A 20,488-nucleotide genomic window follows, 5' to 3' on the forward strand; every position below is an offset into this window, starting at 1 on the left:
CATCCTCCCGACCTGCTTGCAGGTTACTGCCCAGTGTGGTTACTTCTGACTCCATGTTAACTGACATGGTTATATATAATGTTCAAGCCATTAAAACATCACTGTGAAAGGCAAAACAAGTGTGCACAGTCCTGGAACTGGTCCAATATTAAATCACAAAACTCAAGATAAAAAGCGGACGGCACCGCTGTTACCGTGTAACTTCAAATGATGTGCAGCATACAGAAGTCCAGCAGCTGGGAATCTTGGGTGCCAGACCTGGAAACAGTCAATCCTGGGAATCCATGCAAAGAGAAGAGGTTGCACTCATCGAGATGAAAGTTTCACTGATTTATTGACATATCATGAACATGTCAAGTTGGGGGAGTGACATAAGGAGTGCAAGAAAGGCTGACAACGGCCGTTTCGTGCTACTCGAGCGCTTCAACGGGTCAAACAGTGGGGGGAAGTGTCGGGTTCATATGGAAATCACATCACTCCATACCTCCTCCCTCCACAGCTGCTGTCTAAGTGACATTAGTGAATTAAAAACATGCTGAGATGCATTACAACATACAAAAGTATAAATACAACTTACTGCACAAGCAGAAAAATGGTTACATCGAGAGATAAATTAAAATGCATATTCATATATGCATATATTCATATATTCGATACAATAATAGTGAGACAGTTTGGTCTCTGGATACATATGATTGTAGATGTTTTCCATAAGAAAAAAGAAATAAATAGTAGTTTTCGACATATGAAAATAACAGTTGTCTTCAATATATGAATATGCATTGTAATTTATCCCTCAATGTAACCATTTTTCTGCTTGTGCAGTAAGTTGTATTTATACTTTTGTATGTTGTAATGCATCTCAGCATGTTTTTAATTCACTAATGTCACTTAGACAGCTGCTGTGGAGGGAGGAGGTATGGAGTGATGTGATTTCCATATGAACCCGGCACTTCCCCCCACTGTTTGACCCATTGAAGCGCTCGAGTAGCGCGAAACGGCCGTTGTCAGCCTTTCTTGCACTCCTTATGTCACTCCCCCGACTTGACATGTTCATGATATGTCAATAAATCAGTGAAACTTTCATCTCGATGAGTGCGACCTCTTCTCTTTGCATGGATTCCCAGGATTGACTGTTTCCAGGTCTGGCACCCGAGATTCCCAGCTGCTGGACTTCTGTATGCCGCACATCATTTGAAGTTACATGGTAACAGCGGTGCCGTCCGCTTTTTATCTTGAGTTTGGTGCCAATTTTAAGTTTTAAGAGATGTGATGGCATTCCTGATGGTGTCAGAGAGTTTAAAAATTCAACTGGGTAGTTTTCACATTCCTCTGCCTCATCAGCATCGACAGAATCATCGTTTGTATATACAGTATAATCACCACTGATGCGATCCATTACTTTACAGTTCAGAAAATTTACGTCATCATTTTTTGGACATAGTATAGCATGTGATGCAGCAGTGTTGAGGCTTTGTTTGTCATTAACATCAATGCAAATATGGTCTCCAAAGATCTCGGTTACTATAGAGCCAGTGCAAAGCATGTCTGGAGGAATTTCAATGACATCCTCTCCAAGGTTATGTTCATTAGACAGCTCACCATTTCCAAGTTTAAGCAACCAAGTGCTGTATTCAGGATCAGTGGAGCGCATGTTGTTGATTAGCGGTAGTCTGGTAAAATGTTGCCAATGTTCTGAATATTTAATGCAGGAATCTACAATGTCTATTCTTGTTCCATGAGCGATGACGGGAAGACATTGTCTGAAGTCTCCTCCAAGAACAATAACTTTACCTCCAAACGGTGTTTTATTTTTTTCAGCAACATTTGTTGTCATAATGTCACGTAGAAGTCTGTCTATCACATTCAATGCATGTTTTTGGACCATAGTGCACTCATCAATAATAAAAAGTTTTGTACTCTGTAAATGTTTTCCTGCATTTGTATCGTTTTTAATCCTGGAAACGGATGTTTCGTTGATCGGAATAGGTATGCCATAGAGAGAGTGGATTGTTCGGCCTCCTTGTATCAAGTTAGATGCTATTCCTGTAGTCGCTGCAGGTGAGACAATTTCTCCTTGTCCTCTTAAATGATGTGTAAGTAGATGGTATAGGTAGGTCTTTCCACTGCCACCAGGTCCGTCGAGAAAAAAGCACTTTGGTGTTAAACTGCTATTTTGTAAAGCTTCAGTAATGACATTGTAGGCAAAAAGTTGCTCCTGATTAAGAGTTTCTTTCATCTCTGCAGCTTTTTTTAACTCATAATCCTTATCATATTGTTTAAGGAGGTGTTTAATATTTTTTGCTGGGCATGGTAAATTGAAATCAGCAAAAGCTTTTCCATGGACTATGAGGACATCTTGGACATCTTTCATAGCATATCCTTCATAATCGATTCACTCTTCAGTGTTGCTGTGGTATGTATGACAGTAGTCTTGTAAAAATGGTCCTTAAATTCATTCCACAATTCAAGTGGATTACTGGGGGGGCCAAAAATACAGATATAAGCAAACATGTCTCTAAGTTGGGAAGGCATGTTAAGAATGCAAGCATCTCTTAAAGTATGTCTCCAGATGCTATCATCAAATAATAATTCGAGTGCTAACGCAGCATCCTTAAAGGTTTCATGCATAATTCCACTGACGGTTTTAATGCTGTCAAAACTGGTAGCAGCTTTTACATGCAGTAACAACAAACGTAAATAATAGCGTTCTTGGTCTTTCACACTAACAGTATACATTCTTCCAATAACTGTGAGACCCCCTCGTTTTCTTTGTTCCCATGTGCCTTGTTTCCAAACGTAGTGTTCTGGAATTTCGCGGTAGAAATAGTTATGTGCATTGTGGTCGATCTTATTAAGGTTGAAATACGCCATAAGTGTAGAATTGGAATTGAGCTTTTTATGGATGTTGTCTGCAGAGTCACTCTCATGAAAATAGAGTGGTTGAGAATTAGGCAGATGTACGGCTAGGCGAATGATGGCATGAGATTGTTTATGCATAGGAAAAGCAAATATCCGCCATGCAGCCTCAGGTGCACTAACATATCTGGTATCCGTAAATTGGTGTGTTTCATCATGTTGGATGTTATTTTGGGAAATTTCAAGGTTGGCTTTGTCATGTCCTTTGTAAACATATTTAAATAAATATTTTACACTTTGAATGGAAGCACATATTTCTACATTAATATGGCACTTGTATTTGGTGAGTAAAAATGGGTTATATGGAACTACCCATGAATTGTCAATCGTCTTAGAATGGTGTTCATATGTTTTGCCAATGGGTCTGCGGTAAGTGGGATAGCCATCCTTTTCTTTGATGGTATATGGTTGGTATTGTTTAGGGAAACCTTTGCTACACTTTCCACTTTCCATACAGGGAGAATTAGGATTCTGTTCTTCACAGGGACCATGAATCATGTGTTGAAGAACAATGTTATGGAGCTGAGGGTAGATTGTTTCATCAGGTATTTCAGCCCAGACTATATTGTCTATGTCCGCCTCAGTCCGTAATTTAGACAGGCTGTCAAGAATAATTAAAATATGAGTGTGTGGGAGACCACGCTTCTGAAATTCAATGACATGGACCATTGCAGTGACGTTTCCAAATAATCCACTGCTAATGTCTTTTAACAGGGATTCCAGTTTAATTTTAAAGACATGTGCAACCATGTCTGGTCTGTGTTCAACACGCTGCCACGGTTCTAAATGTGTAGTAATCTCACTCCACTTAGGATTACATGTCATGGTGATAAATAGATCTGGTCGACCATACTTTGTAACAATAGCCATAGCATCCTGGTAGCGCTGCTGCATGTTTCTTGGACTGCCTTCAAAAGAAGATGGTAAAATGACAGTTTTTCCAATAGGGATGCCCTTTTGAACCGATTTTTTGAGTAGATGTTCTTGAAGGAGGCAGTAATCCTCCACTTTTAAATCTTTTTGGTGGTTGCGGATGTAATGTAGGCGATTAGCTTCGATTTTGACATAAGCATCTACTAAATATTGCTGTGTTAGCTTACCACCATTGAGGAGTGGATTAAAGTAGTTTCTGACAGATAACATATAGCAATAGTATTGGAGTTGTGTGATCCTCCTCGGACTTTTGCCTTGTTGTTTGAGCCCATCATGCCATCCTTGGTCTCCATAAGGGAAAAATATTGGATAGAGGAGGTCATCCAAATTGCTATGGAGAATGCTAATTTGTTGTGTTTTGGGAGCTAAAGGGTTGTGGGGATCAGGTTTTAAACGAATTAACATGTCTCTATTGAAAGGTGGCTCACCATTGTCATTATGAAACACGACTGCAACTTCACTGACAGTGGGATTATTGTAGCATCGAGGGTCTTGAGTACGATCTTGTTTAATAGCCATAGTGATGTTTGGCATGACAGTTCCGTTTTGTAGAGATTTAATTTTTTCTTGTTCTTCCACATCAGGTAACATTTGATAAGCTTCCACAAAAGGATTAATAGTTTGGATTTGAAGGGCAATAATGTTCATCAATGTAGGATGACATTTTTGATTTTCTTTACATCGTAAGCGTTGTTCGTTTGCGGTAGCGGTATCGAGAATGTAAAGTTGGGCAAATGTGCGTTGTTGGTCATCTGAGGGATGTAGTGTTCCAGTTCTATGATAGATCTAGCCATGTATGCGGAAACAGTATGGGCCATATCTAGGAGGTGGTGAAATATTTGCACCCATGGAGGCAAAAGCAAAGGAACTGTTAATACTTCGAATATTATCCATGAAATGTTTGCTAAATTCACTTTGCCCTTTCAGCAAACATGTAAAGACATCAGGATATTGTAGTATGGGTACATGGACTTTACCCTTCTGACAGCAGAGCGTAAAGTTATTATCAGAAGGTATCTCTGCTACAAAATGCAAAGCTTGGCAATGCTCACATACATGGGTCATGTCACCACAGCTGTGTTCAGTAATACAATTTTCATCATTAGTGAAAATGTGAGGTTGTAGTAGAAGTGCATGTCCAACCGATGGGGTGCGCCTAGTTTTGAGACCAACGTATATTTGTCTTGGTTGCACTTTCTGCAGGCTAACTGCAGCTTGTATGTGAAGAAACTGTGAGTCGGTATTGACTAATGGTGGTATTGATAGGGCAGAAACAGATTGCTGATTAGTTATGTCAGTGAACGGCATATAGGATGAAATGTGGTAGTAACTTGTTCCACATGCTGATGTGGAAGCATCCTGCTGTGAGTCTACTAATGATGAGGAAGAAGTCGTCTGTTGTTGGCGGTGATGGCGTGCAGAGGCTTCTTCAGCCAATGTAATGGATTTAGAGTTAGGGGATTCGTGTGTGAGACGACGGCGTTTATAAACCTTAATCTTGTCAAGTCGATGCTGTTTTTCCTCAGGAGTCTCATTAGCACGGCGTTGTTTTTGACGTAGTGCTAAAGCAGCTTTCCTTTCACTGGCATTACCATACTGTGTGTCAGTATTGACTAATGGTGGTATTTATAGGGCAGAAACAGATTGCTGATTAGTTATGTCAGTGAACGGCATATAAGATGAAGTGTGGTAGTAACTTGTTCCACATGCTGATGTGGAAGCATCCTGTTGTGAGTCTAATAATAATGATGAGGAAGAAGCTGTCTGTTGTCGGCGGTGACGGCGTGCAGAGGCTTCTTCAGCCAATCTAATGGATTTAGAGTTAGGGGATTCGTGTGTGAGGCGACGGCGTTTATAAGCCTTAATCTTGTCAAGGCGATGGTGTTTTTCCTCAGGAGTCTCATTAGCACGGCGTTGTTTTTGTCGTAGTGCTAAAGCTGCTTTCCTTTCACTGGCATTGGCATACTTTTTGTTATGACTCACGTTGGCACAGGTAAAGGAGTCTATTTGGCAGTTATTTGGCAGTGAAGAAGGAGTCCTGGAGTATTGTAGTGTAAACAGATACTAATTGGCCCTGTAATTGCCCAGCAGTAGTTATGAAGTGGTAGCGGCAAATTGGCCCTGTAATTAGACACCGGCAGTGAACAGGCAGAGGAGCAAGGCAGCAGTAGTTATGGTGGTAGAGGCAAATTGGCCCTGTAATTAGACACCAGCAGTGATCAGGCAGAGGAGCAAGGCAGCAGTAGTTATGGTGGTAGAGGCAGATTGGCCCTGTAATTAGACACCGGCAGTGAACAGGCAGAGGTGCAAGGCAGTAGTTATGGTGGTAGAGGCAGATTGGCCCTGTAATTAGACACCGGCAGTGAACAGGCAGAGGAGCAAGGCAGCAGTAGTTATGGTGGTAGAAGCAAATTGGCCCTGTAATTAGACACCGTCAGTGAACAGGCAGGGGAGCAAGGCAGCAGTAGTTATGGTGGTAGAGGCAGATTGGCCCTGTAATTAGACACTGGCCGTGAACAGGCAGAGGAGCAAGGCAGCAGTAGTTATGGTGGTAGAGGCAAATTGGCCCTGTAATTAGACACTGGCAGTGAACAGGCAGAGGAGCAAGGCAGCAGTAGTTATGGTGGTAGAGGCAAATTGGCCCTGTAATTAGACACCAGCAGTGATCAGGCAGAGGAGCAAGGCAGCAGTAGTTATGGTGGTAGAGGCAGATTGGCCCTGTAATTAGACACCGGCAGTGAACAGGCAGAGGTGCAAGGCAGTAGTTATGGTGGTAGAGGCAGATTGGCCCTGTAATTAGACACCGGCAGTGAACAGGCAGAGGAGCAAGGCAGCAGTAGTTATGGTGGTAGAAGCAAATTGGCCCTGTAATTAGACACCGTCAGTGAACAGGCAGGGGAGCAAGGCAGCAGTAGTTATGGTGGTAGAGGCAGATTGGCCCTGTAATTAGACACTGGCCGTGAACAGGCAGAGGAGCAAGGCAGCAGTAGTTATGGTGGTAGAGGCAAATTGGCCCTGTAATTAGACACTGGCAGTGAACAGGCAGAGGAGCAAGGCAGCAGTAGTTATGGTGGTAGAGGCAAATTGGTCCTGTAATTAGACACTGGCAGTGAACATGCAGAGGAGCAAGGCAGCAGTAGTTATGGTGGTAGAGGCAGATTGGCCCTGTAATTAGACACCGGCAGTGAACAGGCAGAGGAGCAAGGCAGCAGTAGTTATGGTGGTAGAGGCAAATTGGTCCTGTAATTAGACACTGGCTGTGAACAGGCAGAGGAGCAAGGCAGCAGTAGTTATGGTGGTAGAGGCAAATTGGCCCTGTAATTAGACACCGGCAGTGAACAGGCAGAGGAGCAAGGCAGCAGTAGTTATGGTGGTAGAGGCAAATTGGCACTGTAATTAGACAATGGCCATGAACAGGCAGAGGAGCAAGGCAGCAGTAGTTATGGTGGTAGAGGCAAATTGGCCCTGTAATTAGGCACCGGCAGTGAACAGGCAGAGGAGCAAGGCAGCAGTAGTTATGGTGGTAGAGGCAAATTGGCCCTGTAATTAGACACTGGCAGTGAACAGGCAGAGGAGCAAGGCAGCAGTAGTTATGGTGGTAGAGGCAAATTGGCCCTGTAATTAGACACCAGCAGTGAACAGGCAGAGGAGCAAGGCAGCAGTAGTTATGGTGGTAGAGGCAAATTGGAGCAAGCCAACACGTCCGCACAGCAAGTCGGCGTGAGAGTAAATGTCGCAATTCCACGGATCCAAGATGGCGTCGGCGAAATCTCGCAAGATTTCGCCGACACCATTTTGGATCCCGACGTCGTCCACGCCGGCGACATATTCTTGCAGCGACGCCATCTTGAGTATCGTCCTCTTGCCATGTTAACCCTCAACACACACACCTCCTCAACACACACTCCTCTCACCTCTCACCATCTCCACTCACGTCCCCCCCTCTTTCACTCCACATACGACCCTTTCTCTCACTCCATCTCTCATACTCACGCCATCATCGCCGCTGCTCCACGATCCCCAACATCTTCTTCCGCTGGCGCCATCCTGGATCCAGACGTCGTCCACGCCGGCGACATGTTTTTGCGGCGACGCCTTCTTGAGTATCGTGAAATCCCGCGATAATCAAGATGGCGTCGCCGAAAGAACATGTCGCCGGCGTGGACGACGTCGGGATCCAAAATGGCGTCGGCGAAATCTCTCGAGATTTCGCCGACGCCATTTTGGATCCCGACGCCCTCCACGCCGGCGACATGTTCTTGCGGAAACGCCATCTTTAGTATCGCGGGATTTCGCGACAATCAAGATGGCGTCGCCGCAAGAACATGTCGCCGGCGTGGAGGACGTCTGGATCCATGATGGCGCCGGCGGAAGAAGATGTCGGGAATCGTGGATCAGCGGCGATGACGGCGTGAGTATGAGAGACGGAGAGAGAGAAGGGGTTGTATGTGGAGTGAAAGAGTGAGTGGACGTGAGTGGAGATGGTGAAAGGTGAGAGGAGTGTGTGTTGAGGAGTGTGTGTGTTGAGGAGGAGTGGTGTGTTGAGGGTTAACATGGCAAGAGGTGTGCGGTGACGTCACCGGTTACAACTGGACGGAAGTTGTTACAACCGGAAGCTGCTTAGGGCATTTATTATTATCGATACTGGAGTTATGCTGGAACAAAAAAGGGCCTTCCCCAAACTGTTGAAAGTTGGAAGTTACAATTATACTTAAAGGAAATCTTTGACCAGGCTTTTTCTGTCAAATTTGAGAAGAGCATAATGTAAAAGAAGAAACTCTAATACTAGCGATATATCTATTGCTGGGCTGCTTGGTGTAGTTTTCATAAAATCACTGTTTTAGAAGCAGGAAATTATCACTAGAAGACTATTTGGCCTGCTGCAAGGTAGCCAACCACACCTCAGTACTGATAGACAGCTTCGAGCTTAGGCACAGTGTACACAAAAAGCTGTCAATCAGTGGTGTGGGTGGGTTATACAGAACTCGGCATTCAGAGAACTTGTAATAAAAAAGTAATGCATGGAATCAAGGTCTCTGTCCCCACATTATGCTATTCTCAGACTGAGGGTAACATAAACTTGAGTAAAGAACTAAGAAATATATTCACTGGAATTAAGAAGCCTACATCTATTCTCATTTGCACAAGGAAAGACTAGAAGCAATGGGATGAAACTGAATGGGAGGAGACACAGATTAGATATTAGAAAAAACTTTTTGACAGTTAGAGTGATCAATGAGTGGAACAAGCTGCCACGAGAAGTGGTGAGTTCTCCTTCAATGGAAGTCTTCAAACAGAGGCTGGACAGACATCTGACTGGGATGATTTAGCGAATCCTGCTTTGAGCAGGGGGTTGGACCAGATGACCTAGGAGGTCCCTTCCAACTCTGCGATTCTATGATCAGCCCCTAAAAACCAACTATCAAGTGTTATCAAGGGTCTACCAAATTTTAGAGTTAACACAAATGTAGGTAGTATTCTAATGACATTCACCAAACCCAGACTCATCCATCACACTAAAAGATGGAGAAGCATTATTTGTGATTCCACAGAGAAAATATCTCTTCTCCTTTACACAACCCCATCTATTTTATGGTATTGTACTTGCTGATATAAAGTTGGCGTGCAGGTGCTCAGCTATGGAAGCCCATGTCATGAATCCTCTGCCAAACAATTATTGTGCTGATAATAATGCCAGAGGAGGTTTGAAACTTTGTAGTTATCGAATGAGCAGAGTTTTGCCAACTTTAATGTACTATCTTCCTCAGCATTCAGTGACTTTGTATTTTCTGCCACTTTGTTTATGATGGCATCCTACTACATTTCATTGTCCGAATTCGATCAGCTCTCTAGCACATCCCATTTAAAAAAAAATGGAGACAGTATAAGACCACAAAATAATATAGTATGTATAAAAATATCTCAATTATTAAATAAAAAGGCTGGGAGGTTAATTACTCTATGAAAAATGCCTTTATTTAGAATTAATGGCAACAAATAATGCTTAAAAAGGTGCACCACACAAACAAAATAATAATAATAAAAAAAATATAATAAATTAAATCTAGGACAATATATAAGGTAATAGCATATATATATATATATATATATATATATATATGATTTGATCATACTATATATTATATCATCATAGATAAGAACCCATAATTAAAATTCATGCTAAATAAATAATATAACAATATTAAAAAGAAATAAATATATTAATGCTATATTCAAGAAATGTGAGCCAAATGCCTATATAGAAGCCATTCACAGTGATCATGAAAATTATATTATTAAGACAGAAAAAAATTCAGGGATTTAAAACTCTCATTCAGCACATGAAATCAATTGCTCAACACGTGAGGCATAAAGTGAGGCTCTAATATAGCTAAGACATGAACAATATGGGATGTTACCTAAATAAGATGCAGGTCCCGGATAAAGTGGATGCACTCCCCGACGCACGTTTCGGTGTGCTCCTTCGTCAGGGACCCCATTAATGCCATTAATTCTAAATAAAGGCAATTAACCTCCCTGTCTTTTTATTTATTAATTGAGATATTTTTATATATACTATATTATTTTGTGGTCTTATACCATCTCCATTTTTTTAGGGTTCATCAATTTGAATGGTTTCCACTTGTTTTTTTCTTTTAGGAGTGAAGTACAAATTTCAATTCCAATACAATTTTTATTATTTTCTACCCTTTTTTTTATATATATTGTATTATAATTATAGCAATCATGTTGGGGTAATTTATGCAATTGTGCATCCTTCCTTCTTTTTTGGTTTCTCACATCCCATTTTAGTAAAGAAAGGGTACACGAAAACATACTGAATTTTATACACCTGTGGCAATGGGACTAAATGAAAAAACAGAATTTAAATGTTAAAAGATGTGTACTAATACTTTTGTCACTATAGTATCTATATCATCAATATACCAAAACTGACCCAAATTTTGGTTTTCACAAAGTTTGCTGCTTTGGTGTGTTTGGATCTTTTAGTCGGATGGTTCTGTTGTCACTAAAGTATAAGCATTTTGTAACTTTTACAACTTTCATTGACAAACAAATAAAATTTATGCAAAGACTCAAGATTTACAATTTCACACCTTATTTCTAGAGTTTTCTAACCATGGATCCAAAATATCAATGTTTTGCTCAGCTGACCACTTAGTTTTCACTTTTGTCTTGCGACAAAATGCTCCATAATTCTGGAAAAACATTTTTCATCACCAAATTGCTTCTAAATCATTGGGAGAATTTGCACTTGGAAGGTTTTCAATATACTATTCTTTATTCATAGCAGTGCTCTTAGGCAAAATTGTGAGTGAGCCTTGGATGAAAATCAGCCTCACATATGAATGGTGACATGGTGCTTTACTGTTGACATAGAATTCATAGTAGTGCTCACTCCAGACAATCATTTTTCAAGACGTCACAAACAGTCTGAAGGGTCTTCACAGAGAAAATACAGTGGGGAAAAAAAGTATTTAGTCAGTCAGCAATAGTGCAAGTTCCACCACTTAAAAAGATGAGAGGCGTCTGTAATTTACATCATAGGTAGACCTCAACTATGGGAGACAAACTGAGAAAAAAAAATCCAGAAAATCACATTGTCTGTTTTTTTTTCATTTTATTTGCATATTATGGTGGAAAATAAGTATTTGGTCAGAAACAAGCAATCAAGATTTCTGACTCTCACAGACCTGTAACTTCTTCTTTAAGAGTCTCCTCTTTCCTCCACTCATTACCTGTAGTAATGGCACCTGTTTAAACTTGTTATCAGTATAAAAAGACACCTGTGCACACCCTCAAACAGTCTGACTCCAAACTCCACTATGGTGAAGACCAAAGAGCTGTCAAAGGACACCAGAAACAAAATTGTAGCCCTGCACCAGGCTGGGAAGACTGAATCTGCAATAGCCAACCAGCTTGGAGTGAAGAAATCAACTGTGGGAGCAATAATTAGAAAATGGAAGACATACAAGACCACTGATAATCTCCCTCGATCTGGTGCTCCACGCAAAATCCCACCCCGTGGGGTCAGAATGATCACAAGAGCGGTGAGCAAAAATTCCAGAACCACGTGGGGGGACCTAGTGAATGAACTGCAGAGAGCTGGGACCAATGTAACAAGGCCTACCATAAGTAACACACTACGCCACCATGGACTCAGATCCTGCAGTGCCAGACGTGTCCCACTGCTTAAGCCTGTACATGTCCGGGCCCGTCTGAAGTTTGCTAGAGAGCATTTGGATGATGCAGAGGAGTTTTGGGAGAATGTCCTATGGTCTGATGAAACCAAACTGGAACTGTTTGGTAGAAACACAACTTGTCGTGTTTGGAGGAAAAAGAATACTGAGTTGCATCCATCAAACACCATACCTACTGTAAAGCATGGTGGTGGAAACATCATGCTTTGGGGCTGTTTCTCTGCAAAGGGGCCAGGACGACTGATCCGGGTACATGAAAGAATGAATGGGGCCATGTATCGTGAGATTTTGAGGGCAAACCTCCTTCCATCAGCAAGGGCATTGAAGATGAAACGTGGCTGGGTCTTTCAACATGACAATGATCCAAAGCACACCGCCAGGGCAACGAAGGAGTGGCTTCTTAAGTAGCATTTCAAGGTCCTGGAGTGGCCTAGCCAGTCTCCAGATCTCAACCCTATAGAAAACCTTTGGAGGGAGTTGAAAATCCATGTTGCCAAGCGAAAAGCCAAAAACATCACTGCTCTAGAGGAGATCTGCATGGAGGAATGGGCCAACATACCAACAACAGTGTGTGGCAACCTTGTGAAGACTTACAGAAAACGTTTGACCTCTGTCATTGCCAACAAAGGATATATCACAAAGTATTGAGATGAAATTTTGTTTCTGACCAAATACTTATTTTCCACCATAATATGCAAATAAAATGAAAAAAAACAGACAATGTGATTTTCTGGATTTTTTTTTCTCAGTTTGTCTCCCATAGTTGAGGTCTACCTATGATGTAAATTACAGACGCCTCTCATCTTTTTAAGTGGTGGAACTTGCACTATTGCTGACTGACTAAATACTTTTTTCCCCACTGTAGCTTAAACCTTGTTTTTTTGTAGATGAATCCCTGCATAATAATGACTTACTGCAGAATGTCAGCCTGCTCTTCAAGCTTTTATTGGAAATAAGTGGATTTTTTTTGCTGCCTTTTTTAAATCCAGGTCAGCCTACTAAAGCCTTTGGTCACTTGCCTATTGCCATTATTGTACTAGTTTGGAACCAATCATGCAGCTGAATCCTCTTTAGTAGATGGTCCTGTCACTTGATGGAATTTCTTGGGCACTCTGAAGCCTTCTTCACAAAAAATGAACCTCTGTCTTTGAAGTTCTTGATGATCAGATAAATGGTTGATGTAGGAGCTTTCTTACAAGCAGCAATGTCCTTGCCTGTACTGTATAGCCATTTTGATGTAAAGCAATGATGACTGCATATTTCCTTGAAGGTAATAATTGTTAATGGAAGAATGATTATAAGCATTGATCGGCTTTTAATGCCGCTAGTCTGTTTTATAATTCAATTGGCATGACAGAGTGGTATCAGCTGCATTGTCCTCGTTAATTATTTCCTCTGAGTTTGACAATAACTAAAATTATTTATGCAGGTCATTTTGTGGCAGCGCTGAAATTCTGGGGCAATGAGGTTTTTGTGATTAAGCTGATTTTCATGACAAGAAATGGCTGCCATGTTTTTGCAATTCATCTGATCACTCTGCATAAAAGTCTAGCGTTAATGCAAATTGCCACTATAACAACCGGAGAAGCAACTTAGTGAAAACCAAAATTGTTGTCATTCTCAAAACTTTGCCATGACTGTATGTAAGGATATTTTTCAAAGTGCATACTAGGAAACCCGATGTAAGGTCTAGCGCATAGTGCATGCTAAGTGTGCACCGAACCTTTCTATGATCTTCGTGAGGCAGAATAAACAAATCAACAGCAGGTCAATAATTGGTTTTATTCACTTTGTATGCCATTTCTGGTGTGGTACAAATGTTTAGATGACTTTATTCTTTGGATCGGTGCTATTACAGAGATACTAGATTTATATAAATTTTTTATGTTTAGCTCCTGTCACACATTAAAAGATGCTTTTTTTTGCATAGACTAGTTTTTACATCACCATATTTTTAGAGCTATAATTTTGCCGTATTTCTGCCTACAAAGTCATTTGGGGTCTTGTGTTTTGCAGGACAAGTTGACGGGTTTATTGGTACCATTTTCGGGCATATGCCATTTTTTGATCTCCGATTTCTGGGAGGCAGAATGAATAAAAACCAGCAATTTAGGAATTGTTACTTGGGTTTTTTTTTTCAGCAAATGGTAAAATTGATAAGGCAGCTTTATTCTTTGGGTCAGTACGATTACAGCGATAGCACATTTATAACATTTTTGTATAATTTTTATATCATGTTTTGACGCTTTCATGCAAAAAAAATATTTAACAGATAAAAGATTTATTTTTGTATCACTATATTCTGAGAGCTATAACTTTTTTATTTTTCTGCTGCTGAATCTATATGGTGGCTTGTTTTTTGTGGGACAAGATGATGTTTTTAGCAATACCATTTTTATTTACATTTATCTTTTTGATTGTGTTTTATTCCATTTTTTGTTAGGCGGTATGATGAAAAAATGTAATTTTTTGCCTCGATTTTTTTTTTTTTACGGAGTTCACTGGAGGGGTTAACTAGTGTGTCAGTTTTATAGTTCTGGTCTTTTTTTAACTTTTTTATTTAGTCCCCTTATGGGACTTTCATTTTTTGCAGTCTGATCACTCTTACAAAGCATTGCAATGCACGGGCATTGCAATGCTTTACAAACTCTTAGTTCTGAACTGTTACACAAGCTTGATTAACTCAGAGCATGGTCTAAAAAGCTTACTAGCTTCGATACCCAGATTTTGTTATGATGACCTAGAGTCACCATGGGAATGATCGAGCCCTTGCAATGACTTTATGCGGGTATCAAACAGAGGGGAGAGGGATCCCACTCCCTTTCTCTGCTTTCTAAATGCTGCAATCTATATTGATCACAGCATTTAGGGGGTTCAACTGCCAGGAGCGGTGTGGGTATGACTCCTGGCAGTGAGAGCTGGGTGTCAGCTATCAGATTCGCTGAACATCGAGTGACAGTCTGTGCACAGCTTCTGTAAGCGCATAATTGCCATGATGTAGCCACTCATCCAAGGTCGGGAAGTCCTTCCCATCCGGGACATATTGGTAAGGCTAAGGACGGGAAGGGTGTTAAAGATTGTGCCTTAAATATAAAGTGGAATAGGAATTTTCTTTCTGTCCTTCCCCTTCCCTTTTTAAGATATATTTGAGCTGCAGATGCCAAGAGTCAATTATTTCTGAAGATTCAGGGCTTCAGGAGCACTAAAGACTCTATTGTTGAACAACATCTGCATTTCAGATGTGATTTACAGGTTCTGATTGATACTAGGTAAGTGAAATTCTTGTCCTTCTTTCAAACTCCTGATCATAAGATAGAGCATATTGTATATTAAATGACACCTCTTTCCATGTTGATTAGCTCAGAAGAATTACAAAGTCACTTCACTGCACCCTTTTTTCCAATAGTGTCATAGAGCTAGTTGTAAATTTTAAAGTCACTTCCTGGCACAAAATATATGCTCTAAAGGCATAGCGTAGCTATAACTAAGCCATTATAAAAGAAGCCCCTTTCCTGGTGAAACATGATCAACCACATCAATGCAGATCCTAACTCCTATCATGCATGTCCATGGCTGCCTAGTGTACCAATAACAATCACATTTCATCAATCCCCACTTCCTAGCTTTTATATTAGTGCTGGATGTACTATTATCTGTCAAATAATGGTTTAAAAACACATTTTGATGACCATTTTATATTTATTTAAGGATCTAAAAATAACAAATAAGAGATTAAGGATACAATATAAGATTTTATCTGTATGACTGACCAGAATGAAGCTAAAGTACTAAATGTAAAATATTTTGTTTAGACAAACTGTGTCTGTGCATGAGTACATTTTAGGGCTTTTCTCAATTCATGCTTGCCTTTGGCTAAACTGTTCATGTTTGGATAGAGGAGGAGATAAAATCTATCAGACAGACATAGCTAAGACGTCTCAAACCTAATATTGTTTATTGTTGTTTTAATGTGAAAATAGTTCAATCCAGACAATGAAAACAAAGAAAATTAATTTCTCTTGCGGGGAATTAGAGCCATAATGTTCTAAATGTGCATTGATCCTACACAGACATTATTATAAGTGTATTCTTAATATTTATTAACTGTTTGGGTTATTTCAGGGCTGATATTTATTTTTTATTCCTAGTAAACTTCATGAAGAAGCTATTCTGGTTTTAAATAGCAAATCTTGAAAATGTTGTAATTACAGTTGAGCGAAACGGGTGGGTCAAATTAAAAAATAGCTGACTTTAGCTTTAGCCGATCGAAACCTGACCATAGCGTGAGGTCGGCCATGAGGTCGCCGATCAGAGCGCCAAAGTCGCATTTCAATTGATGCTTCCAGAGTCTTTTCTCAGCCAATGATGGAGGACGCACACTGTGGGCAACGCGATGACATAGGCAGCGGCCACCACCATCTTAGAGAAGGGCATTGAAGTGATTGGCTGGCTTTGTGTGGCGTCACGGTGGGTATAAAAGGCCATGACCGCCGACCGCCATCTTACTTCTGCCGATCTTTGAATAGAGAGAGGTGCTGCTGCTGATTCTGAATAAGGGAGAGCGTTAGGCAGAGAAGAAGAAAAAATAAATGCTTCTGCTGATAGCGCTTTTCACTGTACAGTTAGTGTGCAGTGAAAGGGGAGGATTTATGCTTTTGTGCAGCAGTGCTGGTGGTGATTAGGCTGCCTTTTAAGGCTACCTGCTAGCTGCATTGCTGTGTGCATACTGCTGTTCAAACTGCTTTTTTCAAAGCACTCAAACAGTTTTGCATATCTGCTGTTTGATTACAGTCAAAACTAGACAGAGACAGCTTGTGTCAGCCCCTATGCAAAGTGAAAAATGAGGATGAATGAACTCATGGAGATCAACATCCAACACTGCGGAGACACCATCACGTGTTTCTCAATGCAGTGATTCTAGAGCACTGCCCCCATCCCTTATGGGAAATATGCAAAACATGCAAAACAGAAGCCGCGGAGACACCATCACATGTTTCTCAATGCAAGCAATGACCAGCCAGGTCTTTCCTCGCGAAGGAACAACCACGGGAAGGGCAGTCTCCAATGAAGGAAACCACCTATGCCAAAACATGGTATCCATCCACAGACAGCTGTTTCGGGGTATTGCCCCTCATCAGTGTGGAGTAGGAAACTGGCTGGTAGGCCCAATACCTAGTAAAAGACTGTGAAAAATGAGGATGAATGAAATCATGGAGATCAACATCCAACACTGCGGAGACACCATCACGTGTTTCTCAACGCAGTGATTCTAGAGCACTGCCCCCATCCCTTATGGGAAATATGCAAAACATGCAAAACAGAAGCCGCGCAGACACCATCACATGTTTCTCAACACAAGCAATGACCAGCCAGGTCTTTCCCTGGGAAGGAACAACCACTGGAAGGGCAGTCTCCAATGAAGGAAACCACCTATGCCAAAACATGGTATCCATCCACAGACAGCTGTTTCGGGGTATTGCCCCTCATCAGTGTGGAGTAGGAAACTGGCTGGTAGGAGCAATGCCTAGTAAAAGACTGTGAAAAATAAGGATGAATGAACTCATGGAGATCAACATCCAACACTGCGGATACACCATCACGTGTTTCTCAATGCAGTGATTCTAGAGCACTGCTCCCATCCCTTATGGGAAACATGCAAAACAGAAGCCGCGGAGACACCATCACATGTTTCTCAATGCAAGCAATGACCTGCCAGGTCTTTCCCCGGGAAGGAACAACCACGGGAAGGGCAGTCTCCAATGAAGGAAACCACCTATGCCAAAACATGGTATCCATCCACAGACAGCTGTTTCGGGGTATTGCCCCTCATCAGTGTGGAGTAGGAAACTGGCTGGTAGGAGTAATGCCTAGTAAAAGACTGAAAACTGAAGATGAATGAACTCATGGAGATCAACATCCAACACTACGGAGACACCATCACGTGTTTCTCAACGCAGTGATTCTAGAGCACTGCCCCCATCCCTTATGAGAAATATGCAAAACATGCAAAACAGAAGCCGCGGAGACACCATCACAAGTTTCTCAACGCAAGCAATGACCAGCCAGGTCTTTCCCCAGGAAGGAACCACCACGGGAAGGGCAGTCTCCAATGAAGGAAACCACCTATGCCAAAACATGGCATCCATCCACAGACAGCTGTTTCGGGGTATTGCCCCTCATCTGTGTGGAGTAGGAAACTGGCTGGTAGGAGCAATGCCTAGTAAAAGACTGTGAAAAATGAGGATGAATGAACTCATGGAGATCAACATCCAACACTGCAGAGACACCATCACGTGTTTCTCAACGCAGTGATTCTAGAGCACTGCCCCCATCCCCTATACAAATAGACGGAGATTGACAATTTTCCATACACACACCGTATAGCGGTGTAGGCTCCTCACACACTACCATGTACCACCTTGTATCACGGACAAATAGAAGCTTTCTTTGTGTGTCTAGAAAAAAAGCCAAGGAGTTTTTCTGTTTTTCCAGACCTACACCTTAGAGTATTGTCCGCTTTTCAAACAGTTTCGTATATCTGCTGTTTGATCACGGTCAAAGCTAGACAGAGACAGCATGTGTCAGTCCCTATACAAATAGACGGAGATTGACAATTTTCCATACAGACACCGTGCAGACACCGTGCATGTCACATATATATTTTTAACCGTATAGTGGTGTAAGCTCCTCACACACTACTGTGTACCACCTTGTATCACGGACAAATAGAAGCTACAGTATCTGTGCGTGACTCTGGAAAAAAAAAAGTCGAGGAGTTTTTCCAGACCTACACCTTAGAGTGCTGTCCGCTTTTCAAGCGGTTTCGTATATCTGCTGTTTGATCACGGTCAAGACTAGACAGAGACAACGTGTGTCAGTCCCTATACAAATAGACGGAGAATGACAATTCTATAAGAGATCAAAAGACCACGTGCAAGACCCAATCCCATAACATAAAAATACTATGCATGATTCTTGTAGCTAAGGAGAAAAAAAGGAGCTCAAAAAGTCCCCATAGAGAAGTGCAAAAATCCATGAACCACACTCCTGAGGATCTCCAAAACCCTTGAACCCCTATACAGGGATCTGGATTTACATGAAGCCCAGTTGAGACATGATCCTGGAGTAATGCCACTTGTCGAGGGGCGGGGAGACAAAAAACGCTCATAGAAATGGGGCAAAAAAGTCCGAGTAGGCGGACTCTGGTAGGAACACGTCAGCACTAATCACTCATTCCACATGTGTGGATGGGGAGGAATAAAGGTAGCACTTTATAAAAAGGCAGATAGACAAGCAGCTCATTTGATGGCAATCTTTATAGGAAGCAGACACTTCTCTACATCTTATCAACTCCCCTGATGATCTGGCTAACAGTGAAACGCGTCGGAAGACAGGAGATGCACTATATGGAGGAACCCTGTGATGTTTAATTTGGGTGAGATCCTCCCTTTTTATTTGCCATGTGGGCAATGAATTGTTCTGCTGTGTCTGAAGAGGCATTTTGACTCTATGTTTATCCCTGAGTAGGAGGATGTATGATAAAGAAGTTGCACCTCAATCTGCACGGTATGCCGATTTTTGAAAATGCTAATTTATTGCTGTTGCTGCTAAAATGTCTATGGTAACCCAGTTACGATGTGAAATATATACTGGGTCAGATGTGATGAATGAGTTAAACCAACATCGATAGACTGCTGAAACATTGTTTATGTTCCCACCTGAGTAGGATTGTTCAAAGAAACGCCATTTGAAGCCGTATTGTGACTATCAGTGCTAAATACAGTGGTAGTCTTTTATGTTTGTTTGTCTTTTTGTGGAGTGCACTTTTAATAGGAAATATTCCTTTTTAAGGATTGAAATAAAGTATTAGTTTTAATATTTCTGTTGATATTCACCAGCACGCTGCTCATCTGTACATCGACCCAGAGCACTACATTGCCCTCGCAGTCTATTGAGCCGGAATCTGACCCTGATGAAACTCAGGTGCCCCTTCCCACATACTATACCACCTTACACGGTGACACAGAGGAAGGTAAAGAGGAAGGTGCAGATGACTTTGAAGAGGAGGTGATTGATGACCCAGTTCTGGACCCGGATTGGCATCCATTGGGGAAGGAGGGTGGTGCTGGCAATAGTTCAGATAAGGAGAAGGATCCACAGCAGGCATTGACATCGCAGCAGCAGTTATCTGCCAGGCCCGTAGCTGTCCAAAAACGTGGAACAAAAACTAAATGAGTTGCAGGACAACTTGGCCAGACAGTCAACTTAGCACAGCGTGCAAGGCCAGAAAATGTATACCAAAGTAGGAAAAGTGCAGTGTGGCACTTCTTTGTCCAAAATCGTACTGATGAGGCAAAGGTTACCTGTAAGAAGTGCGGAAAGACCTTTAGCCGAGGTAAACTCAGAAATTTGAA

This window comes from Dendrobates tinctorius, unplaced genomic scaffold (assembly GCF_039654945.1).
Source record: "Dendrobates tinctorius isolate UK_male_01 unplaced genomic scaffold, ASM3965494v1 ptg000026l, whole genome shotgun sequence".
NCBI classification, from domain to species: domain Eukaryota; kingdom Metazoa; phylum Chordata; class Amphibia; order Anura; family Dendrobatidae; genus Dendrobates; species Dendrobates tinctorius.